The sequence below is a fragment of the Lathamus discolor genome, chromosome 3, assembly GCF_037157495.1.
Source record: "Lathamus discolor isolate bLatDis1 chromosome 3, bLatDis1.hap1, whole genome shotgun sequence".
Classification (NCBI taxonomy): Eukaryota; Metazoa; Chordata; class Aves; order Psittaciformes; family Psittacidae; genus Lathamus; species Lathamus discolor.
The window spans coordinates 54360195-54373306 of NC_088886.1; the positions used below are offsets into that span (position 1 = coordinate 54360195).

At 37.2% G+C, this 13112-nt stretch overlaps 1 long non-coding RNA gene across 1 annotated transcript; it reads right to left on the reverse strand.

Moving 5' to 3' along the window:
* Positions 1–237: 237 nt before the first annotated feature.
* On the reverse strand, positions 238–12587 carry LOC136010997 (uncharacterized). The gene is made up of 5 exons (XR_010611137.1): positions 12556–12587; positions 11111–11170; positions 9857–9974; positions 6062–6144; positions 238–348 (listed from the first exon to the last, which is right to left on the reverse strand). It is a non-coding gene; the product is annotated as an uncharacterized LOC136010997 (long non-coding RNA).
* Positions 12588–13112: the final 525 nt, after the last annotated feature.

Sequence of the window (13112 nt, forward strand, 5' to 3'; positions counted from 1 at the left end):
TTCAGAAACACAGACGAATTGTGAGCATTCCTGAAAGTGTGCAGGGCTCTGATAAGAGTTTTCTCAGGCATGTATTACATCAACTGGCTGCTACACCAGCCTTCTAATCAGCTGGCTTTCCTAGCAACAGAACAGAGACAATAAGCTTACATCTATTGAGGAAGCACTTCACTGTCAGTGGAAATGTTGTTACAGTAATTCATGCTCTAGAACAGGTGTTAAAAAAGACAGCCAGGCCTCAGCTCTAAATACATCCAGATGCTGGGAGAACTGAGGATCTTCTACAAGTCTTGTTCGGTGCAAACTTCAGCTCCATGCAAGTTCCATACATCTCAGAGTCCCTCCAATCTCATGAGAAAGAATAAGAGAGACAGAACAAGTTAGCTGGGGAGTCAACAGTAATAACTGTTAATAATTAAACACAACCTGTGAGAAAAGCCCTTTCTAGACATGTTTCTAATACAACATGGAATTAAGTTTTAACAAGGTCTGCTTAGCTCTATAAGGACCTTGCACAAAATCTTTAGTGGGAATGGAGAGAAAGGATCTGATCTAGAAAAGGCCTGTGAATATAGTTCCTTTCATTACAAAGACAATGAGTTTGCAATTTCTTGGGTTAAACTGGGGCAGACTTTGAGGGACTCCAAAGATCTGAGAGTACTGAGAGACAACAAGCATTCAGTTTTTCATCACTGGCGGTATTAGAATCCCTGGGTAAGATTATTCTTTGTCTTGTACTCATATAAATAAGGACCAATTCCACTTAGGAAACACAACAGCTCAATTTAAAGGGAATTATTTCTGATGGTCAAAAGTGGCAAGAGATTGTCTTGCACTGAAAATAAAAGCCAGCCTGCCCATAGAACAGTAACATGCACTGCAAGCCATATCTGCGCACCTCCTCTGAGAGAAATCTAATGTTTTTTTCCTGAAGCAATTCTGGCATAATTCTATTTTTGTCCATTATAAATTCACATATATTTTTATAAGGAAAACAAAGGTCTGATTGGCGCCATTAGAAATAGTCCTTTAAGAGATTTCCAAAGATATGTCTTGCTTCACTTCAACAGGGAGTTAACTAAACACTCCACAGAAACCTTATTTTTCCTCATAAGAAACAATAGATCCCTGTAAACGTAAAGTTAAGTCATTACACAATCAAATATGCTGGCATAAAAATAGTCATGCTCTCACTCCTATAAAAAGTAAACAAATGGTACTAATAAAGACATACCAACATGCGAGAATAAAACTTTTGTTTTAAAGCATATATAACTAAAGAATATTTTATAAGCTTTTAAAATTCATTAAGACTCAGTCCTTGGCTGTTTGGAAGTCTTTCTCAGTGACTGGAGCACCAGAAGATGGGTGAATTCTGCATTTTCATGCATAGAGGCCACAAAATGATGAAAAAGCTCAGTTCAGTTGAAACTGGGTCCTATTCTTAATAAGTTGCCATAGAAAGAGAGTAGAAATGAGTTTGTCCTGGTCTGTCCTTCCCCTGCAACCCTATCCACTGTAGCTAGCACAAGGGAAGACTTGTTCTTCCGCCTACATCTTGTGCTTCTTTTAGCTGCCTGGGCTCGCTCCAGGAGGATAGTGGATTTTGAAATACTGCACCCTGACTTATGGACTTAGAGAATATAACGGCTAATGTGTGTGCATCTATCTGCCAAACAAAGGAGTACTCTTTCACCTAAAATGTGTTAAAGCGTTTCATTGCACTAGAAAGCTGTCATACGAAATTCATATGGCAGCTGTTACAGCGGACATGTCCCAGGAATTAACATATAGGAACATCTCAGTAGCACATCTAAAGTGATATTCCCTCTCTCAATGCACTCAGGCAGAAACATTTCAAAAAAGGAATCAGTACATGGGCTAGAAGTAACCAAAAATGTTCAGAGCCATATGCAAACTTGCCCAGAGGGCACTGGAGTCCAGATTGTCAGTACAATCCTCTTTGTGCCCTAACCCTACAAACAGACCAGTCATGCACTGAGGACATATCCTCCTCACTTACATGCTCATGCATAAAATTTTTCTATACTTTACAGTAAGCATACTTTATAAGGTTATAACTTAACTAAAGGCCTGTGGTTCTCTCCTTTATGGTATCAGTGAACTTGCATGTGATACAACCCAGTTGTTCCAAGTCACTGAAAGATTCAGCCTGCGATACTACTTACAGCTGGGCTTATTCTAGGAGATAACTGACTACCTTACAGAAGTTCTGCCCATTTTCTGGAGACTTTCAAACTGGCAAAGCTGCCTGGGGTAATGCAAGTGTGAGATGTGAGGGACCAGCATCATCACTTGCAAATGAGGACACAGGACAGGAAGGTGTTTCTGCACCTTAAGTTTAACCGAACAACATGCAAGTTTAAACTGTCTCTCTTATGGTTATACTCTGTTACAGGATACTTTCTTTCAAGGTGTCTGTTAATCCAAGTCTAAATGTACAGTGTCAGGATTTAATCCTGGAACAGACTTCTACTTCTCCTGTAATAAAAATAACCTGTATTGGCCAAAGTAGCAGAAAAAGTGTGCATACCAGGTAATACCTCAGTAGATTTGCCAAATCTTTAGAAGGATATTATTATTAGGAAAAGGTGGATGTATTCATTGCCTTTGGTTGAGAGTTCACTAACTTACACGTTAAACAACAGTTATTTCAAGAAAACCAAACAAACTCCCGTGGCTGATTCCTCCAATTTTTGACAATCTGCATCACTCTGGAATATTTTTTTTTTTTTTTTTTTTTGACAGAAACATTTAATTCTCATTCACAGTTTGCTGCAAACAAAACTTCAACAATTCTATGAAACTATAAAAGAAAGGGCTTGCTACATCTGTTAGGGATGAGAAAAAAATTATCACAGAACCCTAAAAATCTGGGGAGGGGAATAGGAAAGTTGAAGGAAAGGGCTGTATTCCCAGGGATAAGTATGTGACTGTGAGGCACTTATTCCAACACTGCTCATGGTGCCTTATAACAACATAATAAGTAAAGCTTGGACTATACGTTCCCAGTAAAAAACTTCCAAAAAAGTCTGCTGAATGTTTTCCTCAAATTTTTTTCCAGGCAAAAAGAATGATCTAAGCTGACGTATCTCACTACCAGTAACAGAGACTGCAACACGTTGCTTAGCCTGCAGTGCATTAATAGTATCTGGTATCCAAATGACATGAGGCAAATCATATTTCTCAGAGGACAGAACCCCATGGCTCAATTGTGAGATTCAGATTAACAGATTTATAGAGCATACAACCATTACCATACCCTCTCATCTAGATTCCAGAGTTTCCTCCATGGGTTCAGTGGCTGTATTTCTGTCTCTGGTGTGAACTCATCACTGATTTGAGCTATGAAAATTCCTTGTTGCCCTATTTAGCAAAAACTGATCTTGGATATTTTAGAAAACAGTAATGTATTGTTGCTTGGTAAGGTAATGCTTTGATTTATTCATTTAAGTTCTGAAGGATGGCTAGGTATAATGGTCTCTTATCTTGACACATGAAGCTGTAAAAAGAGTGACTGTTTGGCTCTGGAGCATTTCTTTTCTGCCTGGGTATTCTTTGCAGTGCTAACATATAACATATTGTTATACGTTAATCTGCCTCGTGAGCTGTTCTGAAATAATCTAACCCACTTGGTTTTGACCTTTTTCACTTTGCAAGCCTCTGAATGTTTTCCAGGAAGATTATGAATCCTCTCTGCACTCTGAATTTAAGCTAATGGTTAATAGCCTTGCTTTCCTTTGTTACTTTTTAGGGATTGCTAGGAAATGGTCCATTTGCAGTGGTTGCAGGGCAGAGGTTGAAAACCATGTGTAATTTCATGGCCAAAGTCACAGCTAGAGTAACTTGGCATAACTCCACTGATTTCAAAGGAAAAATCCTTTGATAGTATCTGTTGGAATAATGTCTAGTTTATTGTACATTAGCTGAAGTACTTCCCCTGGCTTTAGCCCTCCTCTATAGCTTTCACTGTGAATAAGATTGAGCTCCATTTCAATGTAGTTATATCTCCTTTGGGAAATATTCCTTACTTACTACCCAGACTAGAACATATCAAAATGCCCAAGAGGAATCTTAAAAAAATTTTACATGGGAAAACTCATCAGAAAGTTCTTAAAATTGCATTTTATGCTTGGTCTCAGGTGTATCCTAGAAGTCTAATTTTTAAGACGGCTCTTCAGTCAGATAGTACCTTTTATCTCAGTGGTGTAGTGTAACATATGCACAGCTCTTATATAAATTACACACTTAATAACATAAATTTTGCTTGGCTTCTCCAATTAAGTAGTTCTGCGAGTCCTGAGCAAAGTATCAATGTCTCTGAATAGATTATGTTGACTTACACCAGATGATCATATACCCAATTATTTTAAGATGCTCGAGGCTCTTTATGAGTGCGAAGGAAATAATATTGCTGTTTCTTTTGAAAAAGGAAAGCTCAACTAAGAAGGTAGATATTAAGAAAAGTAACAATTAGGCCTGAAATGTTAATAACTGGATATCTTTTCTGAAGATACTTACAAGTATTTACATTTAAAAGACAAGAAAATCTCTGAAAAAATAGAGAAAAATGGAAAATTGTCTTTTATGCTGTTACTGCCTAGCTCACTTCGCAGCTCCATCACATGACAATGAATAACTAAAGAAAACTATTATTATGCAAACCACTCCAGCACAAAAGGGTATTACATATCTTGTACAAAAGGGGATTTCTTTAAAAAGCACAGCGCATTCAGTGTTTAGGGTTTGCAGTTGAAATTCATGGCCTAGCTTGCCAATATTATCATGCAGCTGGGTATTATGCTATTGCCATACACTGAGAGGGAGAAAAAAAAAAAAAATCACAATAAAGATTTTCAAATGGGTTCATATTAAACTGTTGTATTCTCTTATGTTGCAATATCACTTTCAGTGATTTTTGGCATCTCTGCTTTAGCACAGAGGTCACAATAAATGCTAGCCACAGAGAATCTGATTGCAAACAGAAAACATCAAAACTGCAATGAAAACTGATTTTTAAATATTTGATTTAAAAAATGATCACTGGAAAATAGTATTAGGAATTATTTCAGTGTTGAAAACTGAGACATTTGATAGGAATGACAAAAATGTTTTTCTCTTGTTAAACAGCCACGAGACTGAAGTCCACCTTTCTGTACAGAACATAGAATCTTCTACTGGTGCTGTAAGACAACAGTTCATTATTTAAATTTTAGTACTATTTTTTTAATCTTTCCAGAAATTCTCTTCTATTCAATAAAAGCAAAATCAGCTGACCCAAACCTTACTGATGATAAAAGATTAAATGTAGTCTCAGAAATCTTCATGATGCAACTATCCAAACACAAATTTGGATGACTAAATTGTATTAGTCTTTACAGGGTTAAGTGCTTCCTGCATCTTCTGTATGCAATCCAAGTCATAAAACTATTGTGAACCATCTCAGTAAGTATCAGTGATTTTTCGAGATGATTTTAAAGGAATGTTTTGTAGAAAACAATAACAAGTCGCATAGTACAAGTCAGTTTCATAGGAACAGCTTAAACTGGGGCAGGGGGTGTAAAGGCTTTGGAGTGATTCCATGGCATGGATTAGAACAGGAGCCAGACTCAGACACAGAATACACTATGGGATCAAAACACTAAAGTCATACTAGCTCTGGGTGTAAAACAGAGTTAGCAATAGAAAAGAGAGCATTGGAAAGCTGTATAGCAATGAACATACAATTTGAACATACCTTCATGACGCTCTATGTGAACAGTGAACCTGCATTTGTGGTGCCCTGACATTAGTTGTACCTATAACAGACTTGAAAACTTAAATTTCTCTTTGAATTCACATATTTATTTCTTTATATTATGCTGCACTTAAAAAAGGATTAACATCAGGAAGTCAATCTTTGACATTGTACTATTGGCCCTAGATCAAGTGGTGCTACTGACCAATTTGTACAAGTGGCACTTCAACATTTCAGAGAGCACAGGCATATCATTACCCATCTTCTCTTCATGAGTGACCAAGTCATCTCCAAAGCACTTACCAAACAATTTCAGGGTTAATATCATCATCGTCCTCATGCTCAACATTCCCAGTTTACCTTAACTGTTGTCGTACCCACATTTCCTGAAAGAGAGAAGGAACAGATCAACTGGGGTTGTGTTTCCCCTGCCCTGTGCAAGCTTCTGAGCTTGTGACACTGGCAGTGTAGAACATCTTATTAGACTAGCTGCATAGTGCCCATGTACAATCTTGTATAAATACTAGTTTCCTCATGCTTCCATTTAAGTATGTTTTTCTCACTTAGCAGCTTTCTTTTTCCTTTTAAATTCTTAACTTTTCTGTAATAAGCAGAAAAACAATACAAAATGAAGAAAATGCACTAAACAAGACACACTAATTGCTAGCTGTGATTAATTAGTAATTATAAGCCCACCCACACACGTAGCTTCAATTGCTAGTGAGTAATTTACTTGCACAAAAACAATAAAAGCAGACAAATTTCAAAATACCTTAATCATTATTATCTTAATCAACAGATGAGCTTGTCTGTTGTCATTGCTTCCAAAGCAAAAGGGGTAAAAACTGAGGGGACACAGTAGGATCCTGTTATTTAGGCAGGTAAAGAACCAGAAGCCTAACCAAAACCCTGTAGCCAATACACAAAATATTCAGTCTTCATTGCCTACATTTTGCTTTCAGGCTCTCAACTGAGTCGTTCTTGATTTACCTGGCTGTAGCAAAGGAGATGGTTTATTGCTGTTTTCAAGCATTCTTCAGTTCTAACAACAGGAAGCCAGTCAAGCCCTATGGCAGGTTCTTGACCATTTGTGAAACTACAGTGTGATACCTTTCTAAGGAATTAAATCACAGAGGCTTAATGGCATTAGGGTCCTGGGTATCCCTGGAAGGAGCTAAGAACTGGGCTTCTCACACTACAGTGGAAGACTTGCACTTCTGCCTAATGCAACTTCACTGTGAGGCCATATGGTCTCAGTCCTCCCCTTTAAAACAGACCTGCCTGATTTTTTGCTCAAAATACTGTTAAAAGAAAATCTTCCTCAGATCTTCTAGGCCATACTATTAAAAATTCTTGCACATCGTCTGTTAATTGCAGTAAGTTCTGCTGAAACGTGGAGGTCAATTCTCACAAAATAGTATCTGTAATTACTGTACCACAACCTAAAATTGACAATAAGCTTAAAACCAGGGAACGGAAGTGAACTGCATAGTTTTTCCTTCAGTTAAACCACCAACATGGCTTTAGAACAAGATTTTAAAGTAGCACTATCTAAAAAATAATAATGTTATTCATCACCCCTTCTTGTAAGACCTTTAGAGGTTCTCCCTTTTCCTGTTTGTAAATTATTAGTCTTTGCATTAGAAATTTCTCAGACAGGAAAACAGTAACAATTGATTTACATGAACAAAAGCTTTTCTTAGTTTTCAGCCCAGCTTCCTCTGAGATCTCATTGACCTTCAAAGTTCAACTTCTTCCAAGAAAGTTTTCTTTGGGATTAATAGCCTTCACCATAAAATCATTGAGTGTTATAGCCATTACCAGTGCTATAACTAAGGCTGTATCAGCATTTCCACATAAACTTCTTTTCAGAGATTTATAGCTTGGCTATAAAAATATAGTTTTATGCTGAAACTTGGTGAAAAAGGGTCAGTCTGGGAGTGATTTTACTTTTTATTTTGAGAAATCTGTGGGTGTTTTTAGACTAAAATTCTGAACAAGACCTTGACTTGATATCTACATCCTATTGGAGATTTGGAGAAATCCCAGCTTGACTTTCTAAGAGCACAGATCCACTTCTGATAAATTATGGAAAGGCAATGTAAAATGGTGTTTTAAAAGTAGTTCCTCCCTATGTTAAAGATTCTCAAATTGAATCTGCTCACTGCTTCTCTGAAAGACATTTTAATCATTTGAAAATTATAGTATTTTTCAGAAGATTTTAGCCAGACAGTCTAACGTGGGACCAACACAGTGCTCTGCAGCTACAGAGGGGTCTGAATGTTTCTGTTAGCATCTCTATGCAAAGTAATCAATGAATCTGCTGGCTCTTCAGCCACTGGAAATACTAATGAATTTGGAGGATGGGAACCCCTCTATAGAGGAGGCCTAAGAAAACCTAAGGTGAGGAGCTTGGAGAAGCTGTGGCCTCCTCCCTCTTTAACACCTACAGCAGTTCCCTGGTGGTTGGGGCTGGGTGCCAGCAGGGACAGATGAGGGGAAGGAGGCAGCAGGCACCTTTTCTTTCCAGCATCCCAAAATAAAATCTTCACCAAAATTAAAGATGCTTTGCAATTTTTTTTTGAGACAAAAACCAGCAGAAGTACTTATGTGCTCTGTTTTGCACAAGCGCCTTCAGAGGAGGTTTGGAAGCACCATCTGGAAGGAAAGATGACTGAGAGATGCCATGGAATTTCCAGTGTCCTTTGTAAATGATTCCTGTAAAGAGATGACTTGGTCCTGAATCATTGCCACTGGAGGTGGGAATACAAACATGACACAATATGCAAACATGTTCAAGGCTACAGGCCACACACGAAATTGCTTCAAAGAAAAATGTACTTAGCTAAGATGATAACCCCTTGGAATACAATGGTTCCCATGACTACTCATTCATTCCACAACAGAAATTTGAACAAAGCAGAGACAATACCCCCAAAATTGGTCACTAAAACTAAAAATGTCCTGCCAGTCTTTCCTCACAAGTATAGGACAAATCCTAATGCCTGAGTCCAGCAGCAGGACAACTATTTCACTTAGCCAGTGCAATTAATACCTTACCAAATCACTTGCCATACGAAGGAAAAAACCAATACACATTCTAGACTATCCCTTTGTTTCAGACATATCAGTGACTACTACAGTTGTGCCTGCAATCCAGACAGATCACCTTTGAATTTGTTCTGTTCTGTTTTCAAGCAGAAATCTATTGGTTCCAAACTACAACAAGGCAACATCCTCTGAAAATGAGGAACAGAATTGACAGTACTGCATCTGAGTAGGAAATACCAACCTTCATGTATTTAGGGAGTGCTCTATTTGAATCTGATCCAGAAATCTTTTTTTGGGAGCAACTCATTATAACTAGACATATTCAGTCCAAACTCTGAAACTTCTTTTGAAGGCATAATGGCAAGGCAACCTCACAGACAGGATTAGAAGGAAGATAATGAGGTGGTTTTGCAGATGTCTAAAGAAGCTCTTTCCAAATGTGAAGGATGGCATGGGATAAAGCTTGAAACTGAGTGACTGAAAAGTAGATGGAGGAGGCTGGTATCATGGGCTAAACAGTGAAAGAAGTGATTTCTTGATCCCGAGTGAAGGATGATAGGTTGGATGAGGTGAAGCTATGAATGGCTTTGAAAGTGAAGACAAGCTGCTTATATCTGATAGAAAAGAAGTGTTATATTTGGCAGTCAAAGTGATGGGTTAGGAAAATGATCTTTGCAGTGCTGTATAGAATCACGACAGCAAAACTGATTTTTTTCAAAAGCAGAGGAATGGATAATCAACAGTGCTTAGTGATAATTTACATATATATCAATTCTTGCATAATAATCTTCAGTGAGCAAATTCTATAACTCACTTCCAAAAAGACAAATATTTTAATGATTTTTTTGAAGCTTACACTGAAGTACGTAGCATAGGGAAGTGGGCATTTTGTTGGAAATTTCTAATAATGCTGTTTCCTGTCAGCATGTTTACTATAACATTCTTGTAAAATTTCTAGTTTAATAAAAAATTACTTAACAAAAAAATCCTTTTTACATGCAGTTTGTTGTTTGGTTTTGGCTAAAGCTTTTCATTTAAATACAGTACCTGAAGGCATTCAATGCTTCTGCCCACGGCAATTACATAATATCTTAGCTGGTGGTCTTGATTTATTCCTTTCTGGACTTGGGTAGCAGAGAAAGGTTGTTCCAACTTGGAGACGACTCTGGAAAGTCAGTACAGGATAACACAGACATCAAGTCACTAAACATACCAGCTCTTAGACATAGAGATTTAACAGCACTTCTCCAATTTGTCTGGAACAGTATTACATTATGGTGGTTTTGGTTGTAATACATAAGAAATTCATTTTATTTCCTATTGTAACATATCCTTCATTTCCCCCATGCAGAGACTGTCTGTTGCATACACATTCTTCCAGGGCAAGGCTTTTCCTATTAATAGACAACTTGGCTTCACACACTGAGATGAACGAACAAGGTTTTGAGTGCCTGCCTAATTTAAGCGGACCATATGTCATAAGCTATAGTATCCTGTTAGTAAAGAATAAAATAAAGCAATATTGAGAGGAAAAACAGCTTTCCTACCATTAGCTAACCTCCCAGACTCAAATTTACAAGATGTTTATTTAAGTGTGCTCAGAAGTATTTACTTATTCTGTGCATTATATGAAGTGATGCACATTTCTAATGTATTCTTAATAGGGGTGCTGTCTCAGGAGTAGAACTTCAGAGCATTATCACAACACAAATAATTACTTACTGATACTGATTTGGTTTTCTTCCCTTCCCTCCCCTGGAACTGCCTTCAGAGTATGGCTAATTCAACATTCTTCTGCTTTGGCCTTCCAAGTTGTAAAAACTGGAATAGAGTTGTTTACTATTTATTTAGTGTCCTGTGGTTGTAAGATATTGCAAACTTTCCTTTGCTAATATAAAATATACTAGTGGATGAATATAATTTTTTTAAGCAAATTCGATTAATCACTACTTAGCCAGCCCATCTCTGCTGTACAGTTGAAAGAAATGTGGTCTTTCAGGCTCTTTGAGTGGTTATATAATAATCAGCATTCCTCACAAATATTTGACTCATTAGCGCTAGCAATCACATTTTCCTGCCAAGTAGTGCAGTGCTGGGTGCAAATAGAGTCAGAGAAGTACAAAATGTAAAAATCAGCATTTACTTGATCCAACTCATTCCGTGTGTTTCTACTGTATTTTTTCCTTCTTTGCTTTGTCTTTCTCTAAATATCTATTGAAGTGTAACACTGCTAGTTCATTCAGGTTAATGAATGAGTCATGGTCAACTGACTATGGTCAACTGACAGGCATACATGCTTACACTTTCATAGGTTTTTAGGGTGTGCCATTCCAGTCTTCCAGTGTAAGTCCAGCTTCCATTCTTTTCATGATCCAAATTGGCAGTCAGTGGTTTATGTTGGTATGAAATATAGAAAAGGAAGAAATTTCAGAGCTAATGTAACTTGCAGTTCCATTGTTTTCTTACACCACTTGTGACCAAAAGGCAGAATAAAAGATAGAGCGTCTCAAATGAAAGAGAAACATCTTTGGAGAAGAAAATCTTTGGAGAGACAAAGTTATTAGGAATGACGAGGAGTTTTGTGCATATGTTTTAACCAATGATCATCTGGTTGTCTTATGAATCTGTAACACTGAACATTGCCTGCAGTTCAAGTACTCAAAAAGCAGAAATTAATAAAATAAAAATGTATAAGAGCCACAAATGGGAGAAAACATATCTTCACAATCCATTATTCACATTTGCAAATATTATAGACACTCCTCACTTTTCTATTTAATTTAGTTAGTAACGCAGACTCGAAGGTGATGCTAAAGTTAAAAAAGAACAGCTACAGCAATAGGAAATAAGGCTGATTTTAATGAACAGCAAAAGTAACATAGTACAAAGCTCTATGATGTCGTACACTGTTCAAGAGAAAAGAATCCATGGACCAGTCCTACAAACACTTTGGTGTTTTATGCCTGTGGGAGATGCCCATAAGGACAAAACTCATACCTCTTTGGTATCCAAGAGGAAGAAGAATATTTGAAACATCACCTTTGATGGCAAGTTAGACAGGTCTGTCAGTCTTGCCATGCTTCATAGTAATGGATTACCTGCAGTGATCGACAAATTTCTGGCCATTTGCTGTTTGGCAACCCACATAAAAGGCTGACTTGCACGATATTCCAAGCAGAATAAACGGTCAGAAGTCTGACACTTCACAGGAATATTAATCTGTGGCATGTATCATACAGGTTCATCTGCATCTGTGCCATGAATCCTGTGTATTTAAGCCACACTGTCCTTAGTTTATGCAAAAAGGAGGCTAAATATTTTGGTATTTCAGTTCTAAAATGTTAAGAAAAAGACTTTTTGGTTTATATTTTCTCTTTTACTTAAACTAGTAGAGATATAATTTAAGGAACCATGTTGGCACACGCCATTGACAAGATTTAAGTTTCTTTAGGAGTCAAGCAAACAGGTGCCTGGATGGCACTGCTGAATTTGCCTCAGCTTGTTCAGTGTGAAAGAAAAACTGAAAAGTCAGGCTTTGACTAACTGTGTGTTCCCTTTGAAGAAAGAATCGTGATTGTTCGCAGAGGAAGGAAGGAGCTAGGACAAAACAAGGGAAGGAAGAAGATCTTTAATTTCCACCAACCAGCTCCTTAATTTTTGCTGCCAAGACTACAACTCTCATTTACAAAATAAACATGTATCTGTTTATATATTCTTTAAATTTAATTTAAGTTACAGACAATTACCTGTCTTTTGGGTTGAAATCTTTGAGTATTCTGAAGAAGGAAAAGGAGGGAAAAGGGTATATGATACAAAAGTCATTTTGATGTCAACGAATAATAGCCCCAGTCAGAAAGAAAGAGCTTTCTGATTACATTTAACGTATTTTTAACTTGGTGCCCTAAGGAACACAGGGGGAGTAGTGGGCCAAAGTCTAGAAATAGAATGTTAAAAATTTATGTAAATAAATAGTGAAATGCAGAAAATGAAGCAATGTTGCGAAGAAAACAAAAATCAAGCAGCCAGAATTTGCCTTTAAAATGTTTGGAGTTTTGTTAAGTTACACCCAACAGAATGACATACTGAACCAGATTTTGGAGCAAGCTGTAGATGCCATATGCATAGTAAAATATATGTATGACTATAAATGTGATTCAAAAACTTACCTGTAACAGTGTCACTATAAACATTCAGGAGTTCCATTCACATAACCAAAGTTCAAGCAGAAAAAATTGTGTCAGTCACTGGAGTCTTCATTTCAGCCACCAAATACCCTCAGCTCAAGAAAGCCGAAGGAAATAGA